Source organism: Megalops cyprinoides, chromosome 4, assembly GCF_013368585.1.
Source record: "Megalops cyprinoides isolate fMegCyp1 chromosome 4, fMegCyp1.pri, whole genome shotgun sequence".
Taxonomy (NCBI): Eukaryota; Metazoa; Chordata; class Actinopteri; order Elopiformes; family Megalopidae; genus Megalops; species Megalops cyprinoides.
The window spans coordinates 16009194-16033030 of NC_050586.1; the positions used below are offsets into that span (position 1 = coordinate 16009194).

At 39.8% G+C, this 23837-nt stretch overlaps 1 protein-coding gene across 1 annotated transcript in view; it reads left to right on the forward strand.

Annotated features, from left to right (window-relative positions):
• The first annotated feature begins 1512 nt into the window (after positions 1 to 1512).
• Positions 1513 to 23837, forward strand: part of wscd2 (WSC domain containing 2) — a 57930-nt gene continuing 35605 nt past the window's right edge. Inside the window, exons 1-2 of the mRNA XM_036527049.1 lie at positions 1513 to 2176; positions 20638 to 20737. The gene's annotated coding sequence lies outside the window, so the exon portion shown is untranslated. The remainder of the gene's footprint in view (positions 2177 to 20637; positions 20738 to 23837) is intronic.

Sequence of the window (23837 nt, forward strand, 5' to 3'; positions counted from 1 at the left end):
ATCCAGCACTGTGACAGAAAACAAAGGCCAGATGCATCTCCTCTGAAAGCTAAGCAGCTCACACTCTAGGGTAACCACATTTTTGATTTTGCCCCTGCTTCTCATAGCAGGAATGTTTAATACAACAAAAGTCCAATATTCTCTGACAGCAAAAAAAGTACATAAAAGAAAGTTAAACATATGAAAAATATGAATAATATGAAATATGAAAGTTTTCTGTTGAGTTGACATCCGTTGAGAAGAAAATTCCTTGTCACAACTGCCTTACATCAGGGGACAGACAGGACATAAACAGGCTCTTTGTGACTCTGTCATCTGTCTCTGTGCCAGAGAGTTTCAGGCAGCTCCTTGCCACTCACAGTGATGAAAGCAGTCTTATGTGGGGTGAGGTTAGACGATACGTTCCTCTCTGTACAGGAATGCAAGAGGGACACCTGCCCCACTGTGAGAATAACCTCAATGCGGAGGTCAGCGCCAACACACACGAGTAACATTAGACAACATCAGCCACTCAGGGAACTGGCCATCTAGTGTGTCGAGGTAAAGTGAAATGAGACATGAACCTGAGTGCAGATGTTCCTAAATAACACAATATTTCTTTAGGAGACAGCAACCAATAGACTGATCATCTTTGAGCAGAAGGAGGAAGTATTATTCCCCATGGTTAACATTTATAAACACAGGAAAAGGTGCAATATACACATGTATTTACAGTATACGTAGAACTGTGTATACAAAATCCTAATGTATAAACTGAAAGACTACACAGCAAAATAAAGTGTTCATTGAAGTCTGAAAAGTGTATGTCTAGTCCTACTTTCATGCTTGTAGTGTTGGTTGAATTAACACTATTGACTTTGTTGTGTACATTGTTTACTGTCTGTAAACGTCTGGATTAATCATACTGTAAATGTTTTGGGAAAACAGTTTTATATGAGGCAAAGGTTTTTATCTACTGCTTAACAGTGCCAATGTATTTGTATGGGCCAAACAACTGATTGCAATCTACTAAATGTTTTCAAGGTGAAACCTTGCTTGGTAAACTAGTCTGCACTGCATTCAAAAGAGGCTTTCAGGAAGAGGAACAGAGTAAATAACATTCTAAGCAATATATTCAAAAGTTTAATGATTCTGTCATTGAAGCTCACCTGAGTTTTAGATAGGAAGCACAATACATGGATAGTTGCTGATATCATTCTGGGTTGCCATTGAGATAATAATAATGTTAAAAATGTTACCAGTAAAGATGAAGTGAATTTCCAACAGGTATGGATTTTTTTTTCTTGCATGTCATTGATATCAATGCGACACTATCAGAACTCGAGTCAGCGAACATTCTATATGACACGCCTGAAGCGCTGTCTTTGAGTACTGATTAATTACTTAGAACTGAGAGGTAATATCGTTTTGGAAATGCTCTGTCACGGCACCTCTGTTTGTGCGTCTGGCTGATTCTCATGCTGTGTCTCTTTAAATACTGTGGGCAGTGCTGTAGGCCAGCGTGGAGTGCTCAGTTCCATCGTCTCCGTGCTGATTGCGATGTATACTGCGCGCTGCGGGGTTGTCTTTGACATGCGGTCTGGATACTGAGCAAATAGACAGGTCTTTCACTGCTACATATAATGACCTCATTAGATGCGGGATCTGCAGGCTCCAAAGACAACATTCCAGCCCCCTTTTTAAAAACCCAATTCTTCTCTTCTTCCAACGGACCATTCTAGCTTTGTTTTTAAATAAACGTGGGAGCATACTACGCATACAGACTGGCGCGATTCTGCAGCGTACAGGCAGCGTTGTACTGAGCTGGACCGAGAGTACAATCCAGCGGGATTGAGAGGCTCTGTGTCAACCGGCAAGCGCACGAGGAGAGGCACAGTGCCCGCTGTGAGATTGAAAAAGGGAAAATGTAAAATATGTGAGACTTCAAAATGGAAGTAGAGATTACGGAGTGGGGAAGATAGGGAGGGCGACATCCGTGGTGATTTTTTAAGAAAGACCAACATCATAAAGAAAGACTAGACCCGTTTTGGACAGCGTGCCGTTTCGGAGTTGCATCCGCACCAGCTACTTGACCGATTTTGTGTGGCTTCGAGGGAAACGTCTCGGGAGCAGCAGGAATATATAGTTTCAGTTCTTGTTTGTGGTGCGTGTGTGTGGGTTCCGTACGCACGCAAAGGTATGTATTCACGCGAAGATACTTACTTAGCGCGCAAACTGAAGGCGACATAATGTCCCAAATTTAAAACAATTGGCTGGCCACCATGGCAAAGGTAAATTCTACTACAGCTAACAGTACAAGTGCGCTACAGACCTTTTTCGTATATAGGAATGAACCATGAAACTGAAAGCAGTCTAATGGGTTAGGGGCATTGGTTAAGGAGAGCATTCATCTTTGTATTATGTGTGCGAGACCGTACACAACTGCAGTTTACAACAAAATACAACCCTTTTAAAATATAATTATTATCTATTATTGCATGCAATATATTTCACAGAAAAATATAAAGCGTTGTTGATGTAATACTGATTGTATGGATCTTACAAATGTGTCATTACTCAACACGCGGTGCTGAAATAGCTATCTGGAGGTAACTTGAAGCAAGACTACTTTAATTAGTAATGAGTATGTGAAAGCGAAAAACTACCTCTTTATCTCGAATGGCCAATTAGCCGAATACCACGTAACTTATTTCGCAATTTGCTCCTCAGTGCGCTCCGCTACATTATTTGAAAGGTTATCTCCAGACCTTAATTACGTTAGGTGTAGTCCCCTCTTTAAATGGAATTTCTCGTTCCGTTCATTAAAATTCAAGCCGGCATTTAAGAAAATGTCTATACTTGATTATTACAATTCACGTTACCATAATAGCTACAGCCTGTACTGATCGCCAAAAACTTAAGAGTCATTAGCATTAATGTGCTCTTACATGAGACAATTAGAAAATGGAGAGTTCATTTAAAAGCAGGTAGTGTGTAAATGGGATAAACCAGTCATAAACCACTAAATATCCATATATTCCTCTATATTTCTTGATCAGCCCCTGGTGATGTGTAAAAAAGAATTATTAGTTTTATGTTTTTTAATACCCATTTTCTGTTGAAATCAGCATTTTAATTTGGCTTTAAATTCAGTGTAATGCCTCCTGCTGCCAAACAACTGTAGTTACATAACCAAAGAGTTTCAGCATCAAATGAAATTGTGCTTTCAACCGAAGGTGTGATGCATTTTCTGTTCAATCGGGGCTGTTAAAGAGATCTTTTGAGACATATGGAGCAGTACAGTATATTACTAGAACAATAAATACTCTTACAGATGCATGTCAAAAATATGAATGTGTTCTGCAACATGCCTCTGACTCAGCATGTGTTCTTGGAGCTTTCTCTGCCAAAATATTTTTCAAGGAGGTCTTTGAACATCATGTGGGCTTGAGAATGTCAGTTTCTTGAGAGTGTGAATTGAGTATTCTTTAATTAGAACATCACTGTAAATGTACAGCCCGCCTGGTCGCTTGGAGAGTGCTCCTGTAAGCTTAAACAGCAAAAAATGTGCCTACTCGTCATCAGTGTGAATGCTGTTGATAGAATAGGTTGAGATCTGTAGGTGTTTCACCTTCTGGAAGAGATGTAACCTTTTGAAATGATCTAACAGCAAAGATACAGCAAGGTGAGGGTGGATATTGAACTAGAAACTCCACAATCTATGATAAACACAATTGATAAGAGTTTTCTGTGGGTAGCGTTAGCTGAAAGTACATTTGCTGCCTATTGAGTGTATGGCATGTGAATACAGAATTTTTATGAGAACTGGAAGACAGGTCTTGATTCTAACCCAGGGAAATGACACAAACTGTGACTTTATTCACGGACCGCATTATGTGAAAGTGCCTGAATAATGACTATAATGCTGGAGCAGAGGCCTCCTTAATATTGTGTGCAAATCTGAGTACAAACATATCCCATTTTAACTTTATTAATACATTTACCTTGTACATGTTGGCTCAATATGGTGACTTATTTTTCATATTTGATGGACTTTTAAATCTAAATTAGGCTTGATAACTAGATTGTCTTTTCAAAGTGTCTACTACTGTGCTTCACAGTAATAGGGTTTTGGGACATTGCAAAGTCTGTGACTTGAACCAGCTTAGTGACCAAGGAGTGTATCCTGTTCAGATTAACATTCCGTCACGTTAAAGCAGCTGTCAGGTTTCATGAAATTTGCTGAACATATGTGGAAGTTATGGCCATTTAAATTGGTACCTCCGTTATTGTGTTGATTTATGGGTTCATGCCACCCACATATTTTAAATAAGCTACTTTTCACTTTTCACTGTAGGGCATTATGTCCTTACGTTATTTCCTAGTATAATGTGCAAATACAAATTTGGGTTCAATTAACATGCCATAGTAATTTGAGTGTATTACACATTACTTCATATTTCCAGCAGAATACAGAATATTACACTGTTACATTTTCACACAATTATTTTTCCACATGATAAGAGGATATTATCTTAGCTTTATGGCTCTCCCACGTTTAGTTAAAAATTTTACAGACCATTTCAGGGATCATTTGGTAGCATATTTTCAGTGTTGTGATGGCGACCCATGAAGGGTTTAAGATCCATGAATGATCACTTTGGAGTCAGATAGGCAGATTTTAACACCATTACTTCCAAACATGCAACACACGCATCTGCCTTCAACACCCACCACTTGTGACTGGCTGTCCTACAGTGTAGACGTATCTTTTGTCAGTGGCAGTGAAAGAACAACAGTCCATGTGAGAACAATAGATCTGCAACAATCTATGATGCTTGACCCCTAATAATGATTATAGGAATCTCTGTTCTCTGATTGCTGCAGATGGTGACCACTGCATGTGTGGAACCATCATCAGACACAGGGGACAAGGGGATAAATCAGGCTCCTCTTAGGTTAATGACAGGTTTTATGTTTAAGCGTGAGGCCCCCATGGATGGGTTGCATGAATTAGCAGTCACTCACTTTGACAAATTAAATCATTACACAGCTGACTGTCTCACACAATGGCTATTCTGCCACAGACAAAGGCTACACATATCCACAGGCAAGGTGGGCCAGACAGCAGATAGCGAGCAGATAGCATTCAGGGTATTTTGGAGCTGACTGGAGGTGAGTCACACCTCCCCACATCTGAGAGAAGGTCACAAGGTTCATGTGTGTAAAGAGCTGACATGGAAGGTTTGGTTTTGAGGGCAAATTTATTTAAGATTCTGTACTGGTGTGCTGTATTTCAGATGTGATTTATCTTCCAGAACAGATGATTGTCAGATATCAAGAGCTGCTGTAACATCTGAAGCATCTGAAGAGTGATAGTCTACAGTGCCCTCCTTATTTATTCATACCCTTGACTAAATGGGATGATAAACATCCTATAGAGAAAAATGCTCATATGAAATAAGTATTCTGTTTAAAATTGTGTATTTTAATCTTACTAGCAGAGCAAAGGGCAATTCAGATCCCAAAATGGATTTTAGTCCATAAACATGGGGGTTTTATTTTATTCACACTTTAGTAATCTTTGGCGCAAAAACTGACATAACGAATCTTCACCAACAGTCTAATTACTGGAAAATCCATGGAAGGGTATAGAACTATATAGAGGCATCCAAAAGCTTCCTGTGTCTCTGTGATTAAAAGGAGTTAAGACACAGAAGAAGTCATTAGTAGCATTCATTATTAGCATTAGTAGCATTCATTATCATGATTAAACCCAGAGAAATCTCTGAAGATTGCAGGCAAGTGGTCATTGGCCTCTGTAAAGAAAAGCTAAATGTATTACTTCAGTTGTAATGCATATATGTTGTAGTATCCATTATTAAGAAATTTAAGGATGCTGGTGCAGTAGAAGTACTTCCAGGAAGAAGATGCATGGCTTTCTTGCCACCATGGGCAGTGAGGCAAGGGGCAACCGTAAAGACAAATGTAATGGTTGGAGAGCTCTTAGACAAACTGGCAAGTTCAGGTTACAGAGAGTACGGAGAGTGCATGAATGTTGCATTCAGGTTTATGTTTGGGGCCCTCTTTGCATAGAGGGAGTCATGAACTCCCAATATTTACCAGGACATTTTAGCTAAGAACATGGTCCCCTCTGCCAAGAACTCAGCTGCCATGAAACTTTGCTGAACATATTCCTGCATTGCAGTAATGGAAAGAATTCAGCCAAATCTACAAATAAAAGGTTAACTGAGTCCAAAAATGTGATCATCTGATCATCTCAAATCTATAAGTCTCAATCCAGTTGAACATACAGTATGTGGTTCAGTTGATTAGATGTGCACATACTGTGTGTTCACTTGGATTAAGAAGCAAGAAAGCAGTTCACAGACAGAAAGAAATATTGAAGACTAGAGATATTCTGCCAGAGAGAATGGTCAAAAATCTCACTCAGAAATGCTAGAACCCCATAAAACACCACAGGAAGTATCTTGTAAGTACAATATGTGCCAGAAGAGGATTTACAAAATACCAATTACAGGAGTAAATTAATGTAATTAAATGTGACTCATGTGTTTTCTGGAATGAACTTCTATTAACTAATTCTATAAACTTACATTATTTTTGAACAGTATGATCTTGCTCTGTCCAGTGCTACAAAGATTAAAGTCTAGCATAAAAAAATAACCAAAAACAAACTAACTGGTATATACATTCTTTTTATAGCATGTTTTTGTTCCTATATTTAGTCAGGGGTATAACAAAATCTGGAGAGAACTGTATTAAAAGCTGTAAAAAAAGTGTATTAAAAGTTACTTGGCAGAAAAACTGAGGTGCAGCTAGCGGCTGCGATGTAGGTTCAAAAGCCTACATCATTATGCAGTCACTTCAGATTATCATGATTTTTGGTAAGAGCTGTGAGCATTGTTCTTCAGGCTTTCCCTTCACTTAATTGAAAGTGACATAGCAAAAACATGGTGTGCACGGAATTCTTTTGATTTAATGTGCATCACAGCTGCCACAGTAAAAAAGAGTAATTATGGATGGCTGTCTTTATATACCTTATGAGATGTACATCTATATATGTACCTACTATATATATTATATATATATATGTGTATATATATGTAAATGCACACACACACCTACCCACACACATATGGTGTGTGTGGGTGGTAAAGTAATTCATTTTTAATTTTTAACACTATGTCTCCAGACTAAGACTAATTTAAGACAATGAGGCAGCCAGGTGGACTGATCATGGTACGAAGACCAGGCATGTAGCTGGTATAGTGCACACAAGGAGAGCAGGAGACAATGGGGTCTGGCTGCTTTATCTGGTTCAGGTTTGCTTACAGAGGCTGAAAAGTGGATTAGACGTCTGGTGTGAGCAGCATGGAAGAACAGACAGATAGATGATGAAGTGGTTTGGAACAGCTGAAGCCCATGACATGTCAGAGGGAATCTAAAACTGGAGGAAGAGAACAACTCCTACATTTTACTTTTTGACCTGGAAAAAAAAAAAGAAATCAGAAGACTCCTGGAACTTTTGAACTGTTCTAAGAAAACTGCCAGGAGAAATATATGTTATAATGAAGGCAAAATCCTATTTTTATAAAGGCAAAAAATGTTTTGCCTCTCATCAAGACATGGTAAAGGAATCTTTGTTTAAAGTGGGATTTTTTCCATATTTGTTGGTATTTCCTTTTATTTGGGCTTTCTCCAGTGGCAATAATCATTAGGATTGTTTAGTCAATCACAGGGTTTGCTGGCAGAAATGAGCAAACCTTGCTGCATGCACATCTCTGACAGATTTTCAGATTAGACTAGGATTATCTGCAACAGTGGTCTTTTGCAGTGAATAATACTGAAGTAATCGTTCTCTGGACAGGTGGCACTGCAGTGTCAAGAGACTGGAAATGGGCTGGGAGAACAGCGCACATATTGCTGCGACAATTCAACACAGTGTATATGAGCTTGAGAGCAAGTCATTATAGCACTCTGTGTGTTTACAGCTAAGTGATACTTGACATTGGAGTGTGTGAAAGTCATTCCTCTGCTTCTTCTGTGGTATTCTCCAAATGGCTCCATACCAGAGAACTAGGCCCTTTTCATATGTGCCAGGAATAGAAGATGGCTTTTGTTGTCAAGATTATATAAAAAAATAATTACTGCTTTACATAGGGATTGAGGATATCAGAGAAAGGCATATAGAAGTATTATGATGGAACGTTGTGTTTTGTTCCCATTGACACATTATGGGATGTATGTCCAAAACTCTGTGGTATCACAGTTTTTATTTTAGATCACTTTAAAAATATGTGAAGCAATACAGACTCCAAGGTCTTTCCATGATTTGTTGGTAGAGCAAAGTCAACTGTAAATGATGCAACCTTACTGACGATGCAGCTTAAAGAACTGGTTTCATTACTGATGTGCAGAAGAGGCTGTCTATGTGCCATTCTCTGCTACAGTGTTAACTGTAGCCATGATAGTCTGATGAGAAATGTGTGGAATTTTTTTAATGCAGAGTTCTCCATTTCAGATCCATAATTTATATTATGGCATAGGGTAATTCTAATGTAATTCCATGCTCAACAGAAACTCTTATTAAAAGCAATATTTTGTGAAGATTGCAGCCCAATCACAATTTTTTTTTCAGAGACTACCATTATCTTGACTGCACAGCAACATGGGTCAGAAGTTACTATTTGAAGTTATTTCTGTGTATTGTTTTTTCAAGTTATCTATTATCTTTAAAATCCATGATCAATAGCATACATATCACACTTTTGTACTCCAATTTTTTCAGTTTTCCTTAACGCTTCACCTTTGCAAGACTAGGTATGATCAGTTGTTAAATGTTAAGAGTAATGCCCTGTCATGTTAACAGAAATACCTTGACAATGCCCTTTATTGCATTACTTTAATGACAATCAAATCAGTGATGAAGTGTTTTTTATGTCGGTGTCTTTGATGATAAGAAAGCCTTCCGGTGTGCACAGTTTTGCATTGCTGAACAACAATATCTGCCTTTTTATCATAACAACATATAATTCAGTCAAATACATTCCATATTATGGTGCGTCAACACAAAAGCAAATGTTGTCTGCTTTTCAAAAATAGTCATAACCACCTCCCCATGTGCGTAGCTTATTCAGTCGAAAACTTGAAGGCTGCATCCGCACACCAGTCCCTGGGCATAAACCAAATGGGATGTGAATACACAAATATACAGGGAGGCCCAATACAGTAAAGCTATAGTGTGCTCATGTGGTCATTGTACAGTATCCTTGTCAATGCTTTCAAGGCTGTACATTTGTACAAATTCTGTCCCCCTAGATACTAAAAAAGTGGCTCCTGCTTCCATATAGATGCACCCGCTCCTCCTCATTGAGGATTTGAACAAGGGGCCCACCGCTCAGAGTGGCACTCACTCCACTGGAGGGGCTGCGCCCTTGCAATACAAATACAGTAAGTTCCCCACTGTGGAGGCAGACCTTGTGAAGTCTGCGCATACTGACACTGTGGAAGTGGACTGGGGTGGGGGGAGGGGGGGCGGAGCCGAGGACAGCAGCCGGGGGGGGGGGGGGGCGGGCCTGTCGAGCTTAGCCGGTGTGAATTATAAAGCGGTCTGTGCAGTGTCAAGGCTGTCTCTCCGCTTTGTCAGGATCCTGGGCAGCGCTAGCCCATTAGCTGCGTGCTGCTGCCAAGATGATGGATCAGCCAAGAGTGGCTGCTGACGGCAATTGATGACCACAGGAGGCTGTGGGAAAGGCCTAGGTACTGGTACTCTTAAGACCATTATCATGAGCAGGACGGTACTGAGGATAGCCTAATCATTATTATTATCATCACCTGTTGGGGTTGTATTATACTGTATCTTCAATGTCTTAATGGCGATATTATGTAACTGATGAAGATGGTGGTGGGTGTGTCACATTGTTGCTAGAGTGGTAGCTATAATGAAGGCTACGCGTTATGTACTATCATCATGTTCAGAATTGTGGTAATGATGGTGACATTTTAATTATTACTTCAAGTGATGGAGTTGACAGATATAGCTTAGTCTGTGGAAACAACCCTTGCCATTGTACCTTTCTGATCTTTTTAACTGGATATCATATCAAGAAAGGAGTTTTTCCTTGTCTTTTAAAGTAATTCTGATTGGTTTCATGGCAAGCCATGACCCGTAAAATCCAATATACATGGTTGTCGACTTTCCAAAGAATATGTCCGTTAGTCTTTGTGATAATGAGAACAACGCTCCCTAGTACATGTTAGCACACCAGTGGTTTACCCCTGTAATCAGCAAGGACACAAATGATTGGGAAAAAAACCTTCAGGGCTGCTGTGACTCGGTAGTCTTTGTAGCTGTGTCCTCCCACTGGTCCAATATGGTGCCAGAATGCATCTGATCTGCACAGATGTCACAGCTCTCACAGTCCATCTGCACGGGAAGACCAGCCATTGGGTTTGTGGCTGTGTGATTGTGTATGTGTGTGTGTGTGTGTGTGTGTGTGTGTGTGTGTGTGTGCGCGCATGCGTGTCTGAACGAGAAATTTCATGGTCATGAATAGCACGTAATCTGCACAGACCTATCAGCTCAGTGATATAGTTGCAGACAGCATTACGTAGCTGATCTGCATCTATGCATGGCTGTGATTAGGGACACCACTGTAGTCTCCTTCTGCAGCGGCATATGCAGTGAGACTTTGCGTTAGGACTCACAGGCCATGCAGAGTTTAGACAGCGTGACATTGAGCTGTGTGGAGTGAGAGAGGCAGCTAGGCTGAGTAATGTTGCTTCAAAGACTGCCCAAGATAAGGCCATTAATGGAGATTAACTTATCAGTGATGAAGGATTGGTAATCGTTTACTTAGAAAAGCGAGCCTCTTGTGTATATTCCTGGATGGGTGCTCGGAAGGTAAATGGGGAAAACTTCGTCATTGTGATAGGTCAGTCCTTACTTCTGATTGTTGTGGACCGATGGGAGATTTCTAAATCTGCAAAATCACTGCATGGATGGTTCCATTTATTCATGGGAGGGATGTAGTTACCATCAGCACAAAACACCATTTATCTTGAGCTCTGCTGAGCTGTGCAATACAAAGCCCTATTAATATTAAGCATACAACTTCAAGAAGCTCAATGGTTTTCATGGCATTATATTCAATTCCACAAATTAATTCCCGTATTGCTGAAATTAATGCCTTCTTAGACGATAAGCCACAGATCATTTTCAGGGAAAAAAGATAAACAGAGTCCATTTTTAGCCACAATTTGGCTCTGGAGTTCTGTTTCACCTCATAATGCAGTGCACAGATTATACATTTTTGTTCGCCCTGAGGTGATGGCCAGAAAAAAGTGATAGACTACCAGACTGAATGTTTATCCATAAATTGGCATCCACCCTTTCTGAGCTGTCTAGAGTTGCTAGAATTGTTTTTTAACTAAGGGAAGTAAAAACACACAAAAGTAGAATCAGTGTCATGAATAAATCCATTTATTTACAGCACAAGCCCAAGCCTCAAGAAAAGCTGAAAGCTCTCTGACGTTATACAACTTTGTGCTTGAGGGAGATGACACTGATGTCTGAAGGATGTGTTGGAGACCCACATTAAAACGGCTGAGGACAGCTTAGCGTTAGGGCTCAAGGGTTCATTTTTCACGAGGTTCCTCCTGGTCTGGAACTACAAGAGAAACAGACACACTATGAATATGGAGAACAGATGGTTGAGAGCACACCTCAGTTTGTACCTGATAATTCATCGATATTTGTATAGAAATATTGAGTATTATAGTATGGAACTAGCAATCAGATTATTTAAATTGCTGTTGTTTTTAATTACAGTAACAATTTCAATGTTGCTTCTGCCCATCCTGTTTGAGATTCTATTCAGTACTTTTATAGAGACAGAATGCCAGCACGCCAGCCAGAGGGTGTTGCATTGTGATATGAATTTAAATTATTTAAATTAGTAGTGTTTCCCAGCATCAGTGTTTTATGTCCAAGTGAACAGATGAGAAGTTCAAGGCAATGCAGTTTTGCATATTGTACCTCTGCTGCTGCAACTACTACTGCTAATCACAATAGTCATAATAATGACTAGGAACTGCACTTATTATTTTTAGTTGTTTTACAAAATGTTAGTACATGTTAGTATTGCTGGCCCATGTTAAGATGCTCTATGATCTTTACACATCCACTGAGGGCTTGGCATTCATGGAAGTCATGAAATTGATATTCCAGTAGGTTCAGATATTTGAAAATGAAGCCCATGGATATTATTTGATTGAATATACTAAGTGGGGCACCTTGTGTTCAGAAATAATAAGGTACACTGAACCAAACCAAACCAAACCACATCTCTGTGTTAAAATAACATGCATTCTTAACTTTGACAGATAAATAAATGAAAGCATTACTTTTTCCATATAAACATTTTAATCATTTTGATTAGCAGGCAAGGGAAACTGTTCCATCTGTTGTCAGTTGAAGTCATGGCCGAGAAACATATCTGTGGTTTTTATATTAGGATGCGATTCTCCCCTCAAACACATTGTGATTGCGCCTTATATATTCCGCAAAAGAGGAACTATTTACACATACAGTATCAACAAATGATCATTCCTATACTGAATTTACTCAGCCTAAGCAATTACCAACTGAAAGAAAAAACATCTAAATGCTGTCATGCCTATTACCTCCTCCATTTTGTAATAATTATTGTCCTTATTCCTTTCCTTTGTAAGTCAGTCAAGGAACAATCAGTAGTCTGCCTTTCTCTTTGCAAACAATACTTATCTTATTACTTACTTCCGTTGAATCTTATTGGCTCAAGAACGCTCTAGTTTACTCAGAGATGAGAAGTGACAGGATAGCATACACTGCATAAACTACCACAGTGATCAACTTGCTAGTTAGTAAAAAATTACTCAGAATTGGTACAAGGAAAGCTGCCATTTTTTCATGACTCATATGTTGACCTTTATATGGGTTGTTAGTAGTGCTGTTTGCTGACTGCTCTGGGGACCATTTGACAAAAGTAGCAGATTCTTTGTGGCTCCTATTGGAAAATCTCAGACAATCTGAAGCTGAAGCTGTGGACACCAGGTACCTGACAAATGTAAGCGCGAGAGCATAATGCAGAAAAATACAAAGCATTAGGCATGTTCTAATGTAGACATACCAGCAGTGGCAGGGGCCTCTTCTAAGTGGCCTCTTCCAATATCCCCTTTTCTAATTTCCCCTCACTGTTAGCCATTGGGTTATTTTTGTTTCAGCCTGGGCGAGGTGATCCCGGGGATAAGCCCCCTGTGTTTTCACTGGATTGCATAACGAGAGGCAAGAACATCTCTGCCAAACATTTCCTAATTGGGTCGTCTCACCCGAGATGGAGAGTTGTCATATTTCTCTGCACTCTGGGCCTAAGTGAGGTTCCTGGGAAAGGAAGTTACACAGCATGTCATACCATAACAGCAAATGTTCTAATACGGTGTGTATATAGAAACAAATGCTGCTTTGAGGTGCTGCGGTTGACTGGAAATCGCTAAAATAAGGACACGTCTGTTGTTGTTACACAGCGACTCAAAGCTTGGACTTGACTCCTGCCTTAGAAGCATCAAATCATCACGCGGCAAGTGAACTGGGGACCCCAGACTGTAAAAACGTCTCTCCCTCTGACTGTCTCCATATCACATCCATTCAAGCATGTTCTCAAGGCGTGCTCGGTCTCACATGGGCTAGACTGTTGGTCAACTACGCTGGGATTTCTGCCAAGTCATCTTTCATAAGGCCATCTGTGAATATGTGAAAGGCTTCTCAAGAGTGCTTGAAGGATGACTCAGCATCCTTTAATCCCCAGGGAACATTGAGCAGAAATGATCTGTTGCTGCTGCTGAGCCCACGAATAGCCTTCCAGTGAATGAATGAGAACTGAGGTGCATTGCTGACCAGTGCTTTGATGTCAGCATTTTAAGCAATTTGAAGTCGTGAAATCAATTTTTAAATTTATTTTTCATTTTCTTTTTTGGGGAGGTGGGGGGTGCGGGCTTAGGCTGACTGCACACAGCCCTCATATGTGTTTGTAAGCAGAAAGTGGAACTGATTGCTGTCTTACACAATCTAGAAGATGAAACCCAGCTCAACTCTTATTGAGTTCAGCGTTTGATTTAATACTGCATTACTGCACCTTCAATATTATATGCTGGGTGGTGGTCTCTCTTCTGGTGTATCTTTAGTATCCAAAGGTTTACATTGAGAAGGAAACTGCAGTGCATAGGCTATATATTTAATCATTTACATATCATGTTTAAATTAGAAAATATGTAAAGGGAAAAGATTAATACTAATTTTTGTCACACAGAAGTATGAACCTCTCACATGGCTGTTTGCATCTGCCAGTTCAAACCTCAGTTTTGAACGTGAGCAAGATGACTTCCTTCCTCCCTCAGCCCTGCAGAACTAGCGTGAGGGAGCGGGCATCAGCATGATTGCTTTCCGCGTTCATTGAGGCAGACTTATTGAGCCAGGACAAGAGTGCAATGTGCAATTCATATTTTATTCATTGCACAAGCCTGAGATGCAGACTTTTCCAGCTCTGTTAGTCAAAGAACTCTTGACAGGTGTCAAATGGTGTGCGTCCCACTTACACATTACTGAGTTTTTAAAAACCATCTATCTATCTATCTGTCTATCTGTCTATCTATCTATCTATCTATCTATCTATCTATCTATTTATCAGTTGTCCATGTGTCTGTATGTCCATGCAAAACGTCATGATTTTGTTGTATCACTTTTTAAAAAAAAATTTTTTAAAAGCAAATAAGTAGCTCATGAATGGCACTTGATCTGCAAGAAGCTGTTTTTCTGCTTTGGCTGAGCACACAGATAACAGGAAGTAGCTGTGCATTATTCATCTGCCCTGCTGCATTAACAATGGCCTCCTTGAATTTGTGAAACTGAAATGATATCTGGCTGCTTTAGGCGCCTGTCAAGAACATTGGCATGATGAGGAAGCCCATGGTTGAATGAATGTTGAACAAGGCAAGTCAAGCTTGCAGCCCTTTAGAAATTAACAATGGTCTGATGCATCCCGAGCTTGGCCTTGCCATGGACAGAACACATCATATTTCTGTTTCTTTTTAAAATGTACGTTTGGATAGGACTTTGTGTGTAGGGTAGGGATAAGAGGACATCCTTACCTTTGCAGTTTTCTAACGATCAATTACTATATCTAAGTCATAATAAGGTATCTCAAAAGTAGCCTCTGGCAGTCCAAGTGTAAGTGACATAAATATTCTCATGCATTATGAAAATAATTATGAAATATTAAGAAATACTCTTTTTTAATAAAAATTTGAAAAGTTCAAACAAGTTACATAAATCTTAAAGCAATGTATATACTCAAGGACAGATTATTTTTCCTGAAAATGAGTGGTGCCTGTCAAGACATCAGATGTGCTACCTTTGTGCTTGAAGAACAAGGCAAAGGATCATCACTGGTGCAGTTCACTTTTTGGATTTTTGTTTGGAGACATTTGTGAAAGGACAAGGTTACGAGTTTCTTCTCCTTTGCAAAACTTCTTTTTCTACAGTTTTACAGACCTGCAGGCCTGCGGAGGCACAATTACACATCAAAACTTTTCTGTGCAGAGGAAGGTGCCAATTTTACAGGAGATTCTGGTTACCAGGAAGAGCCCTGTCTCTGAAATGTACTTTCTTGTAAGTCAAAACTGTGGGCCATTGCTGCTTAGAAAAAGGAAGCTGGTATATGTAAGATATATGTAAGGTACATGGAGGGTTATTCTGAGTTTAGGGGGAAATTCCTTCATTTCATCGTCAAGGTTTTCCTTTAACACTTCCCTGTATGTCAGTATCTGTTTGCCGGCCCTGCGTCTGACCCTGGTTTATGTTCTCGAGCTCTGCCCTTGAAAATCATCCTCTCGACTCTCACCATCACTCACCACTCAATACCGTGGTGGGGGTAATATGGTACTTTCTTTGTGTCTCACGAGACGTTTTTGCAATTATTCTCTCGAAAGGTGACAAAGCCATGTGGCCCTGTTCAGCCTATTTCATTAAAGAAGGCTCCAGAGAGAAGCGACCGCCTTCATCCTCATCTAACAGATATGTGACAAAAGGAGCATGGGCAGTTAAATTTTTTTCTCAGATTTTCATCTGCCCTATTGAATTATATATGATGAGGTTCAAAACGTTAATGCTGGTAACATGAAGAATGGATCTAATTTGTGTTAACTCAGTTACTATGGTAGTGATTTACCTAGCTGCAGAACAGCATAATTAGCATAAATGTAAGTTATCACTTAATCACCTTAATTAATCATAGCTAATTAGCCACTAACTTCATCAACACATCCAATCCATAATAAATATGTTTTAGTATGCATAAAAACATAAAAATAACATAAAATATAAAATATAAACATAAAATAATTAACACCTAAATAACTTTTTGGCATTTTTATATATGTGCAACATTTCATGTGCAGTCCGGTGCATCTGTTCTGAGCAACTGGAAAAAGAAAGAGACAGGGAGAGTGAGAACCAACAAAGGCACAGGATGCAAGTTAAAAAAAAGGCCTAGCAGTAAATCCTCTGCAAAACCACTTACCACTTTCTCATTCTGGAGCTACTTCCTTTCCGTAATGTTGTTGGGCCACTTTTGACCCGTCTGGGTGGGGGCTTAGTTGGGCGGGAGGATTTCCTCTTCACTGGAAAGGTGAAGGCTTTCTCAGGCTCAAAGCGCATTGACTCCCTCTGTAATCCTGTGTAGAGCCCTCCTGAGTGCTCTGACCCTGCGTGGTCTCTGTGGTGTAGGTAGAGGAGGGGCATATGCACCAGCTGACCTCTCACCTTGTTACCGTGAACCTCTGGGCTTCCTATTGCTGTGCTCAGCTGGATTAATCTTGTTTCCCAGACTTGTTTTTTTAGTTCCATATTCACAAAGTTGTGACAGGAAATCTGACTGAACTTGGATGTGAAACTGCCCTTGTACCTGAATTTCATCATTATGGAAGTTTTGGGTTGAGTAATTGAATGAGCAAGCCTTCTCTGACATGTATAAAGTCAGGGACACGGGCGTCTACTGTCAAACATAGCGCACAGGCAACGCACGCAGGAATGCTGAGATGGTATATATTGTAAGTAAATGAAACAATCAAGCAGGTTTCATGTGGTAAGAAAAGCACATTTACCAGAACACAGGAGTGTTTCCTTTTTTCATGTCTGTGGAAGAACGTATTGTATTCTTCAGTCCCGCAGTGGCAGGGAGACTTGCAACTTCATGAATGAGGCCAAAGGAAAGCACAAATCCTATTTGTCTTACCTTTAATACACGGAGGTCAAAGGCCCACTGTGTAATGTGAATGGCATAATGATGCCCTGTGATTTGGGCCTGAAATTCCCCTGTCTATCAGTCAAAGGTAGTGGCTCTGATTGTTTTAAAGTTTTTTCCATCCTCTGATTTGAGCTGACTGTTTTCAAATGTATGTTGTGTTGTAGGGTGGGATTATCCTCTCTGAATGGTAAGAATTTATGCTGTGATTATCTAATCTTGAAAACAGAATAACCCCCCCAGAATTATTTTTTTGTAGCACTGTTAGCTGTTTTTGGTTGCTTCCTTTCGATCCAAGATGATCCACACATTTCCTTCCGTCCAAGTTGACTTTCATGAACCCAAATGGACCAAAGCAGCAGTTTGTTGATAGATGATGTTCTTTATTCTCCAGTATTTGCTCAGATCTTTGGTTGATAATCTTCCTTATACACAGCAATGATAAAAATAAACATGAACAAACCACAAAAAGGCATAGGACAGCTCGAAAGACTAATACTGTACCAATAAACCAGAAAAATAAGTAAAAAACAAGCATAAATAAATATTTAATAAGTAAATAAATAGGCAAGAATTTAGATATTATGACAAAGAGAATAAAGTATGAGAAAACAACTGTTTACAAAAAATACACATATAGGTTCTTGACAGTTGCAGGATAGCAGCCTACCGATGAATTAGCCTAACTCATCAATTTTTGTTTTAGATGTTAAAACTAGAATGCATACATTGCAAATTTTCATTTGTCAGCCAGGAATAGAGCTGATTGGGCCTAATATGGAAGGACTGACTTGAAAAACTGATGAATGATATTGTGTTATGCATATATGTAATGTATTCTTAAGGAACTGCACTGTTATTGTTGCCGATTGCTGTCTTGCTAAACTAACTTCCTTTCTTGTCAATACGGAAACACTGAAAGTTAATAAATGTCAATTTTATGGAAAGACACAGGAAGTATGAAATAGTGTTTTGATTCACATTGTCATATGGGTCACTTCCTTCCTTTTATTTGCTAGCTCATTCTCCTGAGAAGCAAAGGAGCAGCACCCATATTACCCCGTAGCTTTAGCATTATGAACAGCTAAGACAAAATGAGACTGGTTTTGGTCATTAGTTGGTCAATGTGAGACATCCAGAGAAAACTGGGTCATTGTTTGTGACCCAAGGGAGGACACGCTTCCTTCTAGACCAGATAAATGCAATGCTACTATGCAGTGATGGGAAGGCTGTGTTGTAGGAGGTGGGGTCCTGATTAAGTGTGGTCATGGCACTTAAGAACACAGAAAGAGCTCGCTTTGGTGTTCTGGTCAAATTCCTAGACTTACTGTCTCCAACTGGACAATTAATCATCCACCCTACAGTTAATTGGCTTGTAATCTCTTGCATGTCTTAGCCTCTTTCTCTCTCTGCATTGTCTGTGTAAAAGAGAGCTCTCTATTAATCTTCCTCATGAAGTAAATAAATATGTTAGATAAGGGAAATAAGGGCAAATAAGGGATGAACATTGAGTTAACATACTGGTTTTAATATTTATCCAGTTCCTCTTTACTTTTGCATGTTCAGTTCAGCATTGTGAAAAATCATTTGTCAAATTTTTGTCTATCTGTACAATCCTTATTTTATAGTTCTTTATTGTGTTAGAATTCTGCTCCCTCAGGCTAATGAATCCTTACATGGATACTTACATGTCTACATCTAATGGTACTAAGATAAGAATGCAATTGGTCATGGTGTGTCACAGTGGTTTGTTAGTGGCATGCTGAAATTTCACTGATAATTCAGAGTGTTAAATGCAATTCCATGCATATTTTCTGAGGTTCAAGGACATGTTGTACTAGGTTCTACAGTTAAGTAAGTGAGTGCGACACTTCTGTCTAAACATACTGATGCACTGCTGAGTGACAGGCAAGTGCATTTAGAATGGCTAATCTGTTATTTACAATTTCCTCTGTTTTCTGTTTTAGCATTTCTCTTAGCTTTTAACTGACATTTCCTTGGGATAGAGTTTTTAAATTTGTGCGAGTGTGCATTGTTTAAGGAGAGAGTTTAAACATGATTTAGTCAAACATAACTGTCAAATCTTGTAATAGTGTGGAAACTTTTTCAACACATTGACTCTCAGTGCATAAACCTTGGGGATAATTAAAGTTGAAAAGGCAGAATGGGAGTTTATTTTACACTGGAGTATTAAATATCTTCAGCCAGATCTATGCATAATGGCTGTGCTTTAGAAATGTAGTTATTTCATTTGGACATGAATAAGAGGCTTTGTATTTGCTGACGAGTGGCAGACATCATTTGATCTCCCATTGATGGAGCTTCCCCACTCGGAGTCTATGCAGATAATTACTTCTTTGAAGCAGCTATTAGACAAGGCCAATTCACTTGATTGTTTTAATTTTTTTCTGTTGATCGGGTGAGGGGGAAAAACTGGACATGAGAGGAATCTGACTTTATTTCCCAGAGTCAGAGAGCAAGAATGAATGACGCAATGTGTGGAGATGAAGAAAGGATGCTCTGTGGATATCAATGGGTCCTTTTTTCACCGATGGCCAGGGCAGATCTGGATGAATTAAATTGAAGGTGCAGTGGCCGCTTTCATTTATCCCCTTTGTTCTCACAGAGAGAACCAGGAACAAAGGCCTTGCAAAATGATTGTGATTTCAGAGTCTTTTTTTTCCCCCGAAAAGACTTATTCTGCTATTCTCAAAATGGGCTCTCAGACACCCTCAGCTAAGGTATGAGAGCGCGAACATTTTTGATTTGTTTAATTACGTTCCTCTGCTCTAGGGCACTTGTAATAATCAAAGGAAAACTATTATCATTTCATTTTTTTCTCCCACAGTTTGCAGTTTCCATGGTACCGCATGCTCAAAGGATATTCACAAGCGCCTATTGGTTTTACTCCACAGTGTACATTACACCGAGGGTCTAGATACAATGTATGAAGTAATTAAGTTATTTTTAGGCTCTTGTTTGTCCTTTTCATGCTCAGAAAATGGCTCACCAGTGGACTCAATGGACCATGGAGTAGTAGAAACATTGCAATGATGCTGGCAGAATTTTTCACCTTAAATATGTGTACAGTAAAATGATTAACATTTGAATAGACTGTACAATTTAAATCTGCTTTTTATTTTGAACATGCTCATTTTATTTATATCAATAACTAGTGCAAACAAAATTAATGTGCACCAGTTAAAGTAAAGTAACCATTTGGCAGCTCAACAGACATGTCAAGGACTGGTCTTTTCTACATAAAAATAATCCGCCATCTGATATCTTTTATTCACAGTCTGCTTTGGGGAAATCACGATCCCACAAGTTACTTTGACTGGATGTCATTCGGATGACAGACAACAGAACAGCTCCTTAAACAACCTGAACTTCTCTCTGTAAGTCTCCCCTTTCCTCCTGACAACACAAATGCAATGCAAGACACTCTATAGTAAGAATACAATATACCTAACAGAAAAGCTACAATTTACTCTTCAGTTTACTCTATGTGCTCTAAAACCGCACAAAAGGAGAGGACATGCTTGGGTAGGGCAGCCAAGGCACACTATGTAGAGGTCAGTCTTTAGTTTGTGACGAAAGATGGCCAGGGACTCCACTGTTCTGGCCGCTACCTGAAGCTTGTTCTACCACCACGCCAGAACAAACAGAGGACATGACTGGTGACTCTGGGGGCCCAAGGGGTGTTACCAGTGAAGGAGGATCAGGGAGAGTGAGTCACAGGGAGAATGTGGAGACATTTTGGGCAAACTGGACAGCAGCATTCAGGATGAGTTGCAGGGGTCTAACTGCACATGAAGGGGCCAGCCAGGAGGCAGCTGTAGTTGTCCAAGCAGGAGATGATCACTAGGTTGTGAGGAAGGGGAAGATTACTCTGATTTTGTATAAAAAGAATTTGCAGGCCCTACCAACCACCGATATATGGACTGCAAAGGTCAGTCCCCTGTTGAATGTTGAGAAGCTCTTGTTGGCCGGGTAGGCTGATGCCTTTGTGTTTTCCAGGGTGATGGTCAAGTCCTGGAAGGAAGAATACTAGGACTGGATGTTCAGAGGCTCAGTCTTGGCGAAGCTGACTCTGATTAGACATCCATAATGAGATGTTAGCTAGGCAAGCTGAGATGTGTAATGAAACCTGAGTGTCAGACAACGATAGTTAAATGTCATCAGCCTAAAAGATAAGAAGCAACGGGAAAAAGTAATGGACCCATGAGATCTTGTGTACAATGAGAACAGAAAGGTAGGATAGACAGAAGTTCATGGTTGTTCACTGTGTTGTAGGCTGCAGAAAAGTCTAAGAGAAACAGGGCAGAAGAGTGAGAGGCATCTTGCAGAGGGAAGTGCATCTGTGAGGCCAGCCTTAACTGGAGAAATGATGAAACGGTTTGAAAACTGTTTTTGAGTTGATTTTTGAGAAGATGACTCCTGAATTTTGTTATAGCACCTAGCGGAGACCCTAGCAGATAAGAGATAATGTTCATAATTTTGTTAGGTTCTCATATGCTGAAGTGAATAGCTGTTGATAGCTGGTAATATGTTTCTGAGCAATGGCCTTTTTGGCAAGGAGCACGGGATAATCATGTCTGAACAGCATATTGTTTCAATTACTCTTTGTGCCTGTCCCTCTGGGGTGAACTGATCCTGTCATAGTAAACAACAGCAAGCACACAGCGTTTTCTGCAGGCATCCAGAGCTGTGTAAATGTATGTCATGAATATGTCATGACTTTATTCTTTCTCTTTTCTTGCTCTGTCATTTCCTGGAACAAGAAAGGGCAATTCTGTATATGCACTGTCAGCGTAAAAGCCTTACTTCAAAAGAGTGAAAACATTGAAGGAGCATCAGAGAATTAAAAGGTCGCCACACCACTCAAGAGGCAACATGATATTGATGCTGAACATGCTCAATTCATTTATAGGAGTGTATGAAAATCAGCATAAGTAGAAATTACCTTCTGTCCACAGGATAGATCAAAACTATACCTGCTGCTTGGCTATAGGCCTGGCACTGGCTGTACCTCTGATGCTGTAAAGTTCCATGTCTGACTTTTGTCAATGCCATCAAAATACCTGTGTGTCTGGTTACTAATGTCATCGCAAGTCACATTTGGCCATGTCAGCATTTTGTTCCCCCGTTCTTTATTTGAGGGATGAAGGTCCGCTGTTAATTTCGTCTTCTTGGATGTGTACAGATGTGACAACATATTCTGAATTATATCTTTAATGGGTAATACACACAATGTGAAATGGATAGAATGTGGACAATTGACAGGCTAAAGTAGTAGTCATACATAGAATGTGCCCAATGCATAATGGGAAAGGTTATAGAGAAAACATGTTGACATGTGAGATCTATTGGTCAGTTGCCATGTGAGGGTATTTTTATGAAGTATTTTGTGAAAGAGATAAAGATCAGATGTACCAAGGTTATTAGTCAATCCAGCTGTAATTACTTCTCAACTCTTAATGTGGTGATGTGGTGATGCGCAGGCATGAGGATTTTTGTATGAGGCACCTGGGAGTTACCTCTGTATTTTTTCTTCACTAGGAAGGTAACTTGGCAAACTTCCAGATCACCCAAGAGCTGCATCTAACAACTAGCCAGCTGCATCCAATTGGTAACATCCAAATGAAAGTGTATAGACAAATGAATTAGTATTTTAGCGCACTGCGCTGTTGCTGATGATATCCAAGTAAAGCTATAGATGTAACCAACGGAAGCAGAGATACTTAGAAACACTTGTGCACATTAAGTAGAATGGTGACTAATATTGTCCTTCATGTATTTAATTACATCTAATTTCAAGCTATAATTGCAGTATTTTTGTAGAATAGGTTGGAGAATAGATAGAAAAATGGAGGAAAATTTCCCTGCTGGACATGTTTACCTCTGGGGATTCTCAGGGCTGGCACTGTAAACTTGAGCACATTGCCAAAGCATTTGAGTGGCCATCAGTAATTAATTGAACTTGGCAGCAGCCAGTCACCAGCACATGCTAGTTTCAGATATTTCTCTAATTAAAATGGCTGGCAGTATGATGCAAGCCCCACTGCTCAAAATGTTGTGTTGCCAGGTGCAGGGAAGAGTGGCTCTTTGACTTTCCAAAGTCCTGCAGGGTTTACTACAGAGACCTTTGTAAACTCATGCCTTCTTGGGTCGTGCCTGGCCATCTGTGGCAGTCTAATTATATTAAGTGCAGGGGGGGTGTGTGATAACTTGTTTTTGACTTCCTTTCAAACCGTATGACAGTGCTGTCGGGGGATGAACACAAACAAGAGAAGCAACTCACAAGCAAATGAACCATTCGCAGAGTAGTTCAGCTGAAACAACATGTCCATCTGCTGGTGTGTGTGACATTTTACTACATGATGTAATTACTGTATGATTCAAAACACTATGAAATGTAAATACACACACATGCACTACACACACACACACACACACACACACACACACACACACACACACACATGATGGGAACAT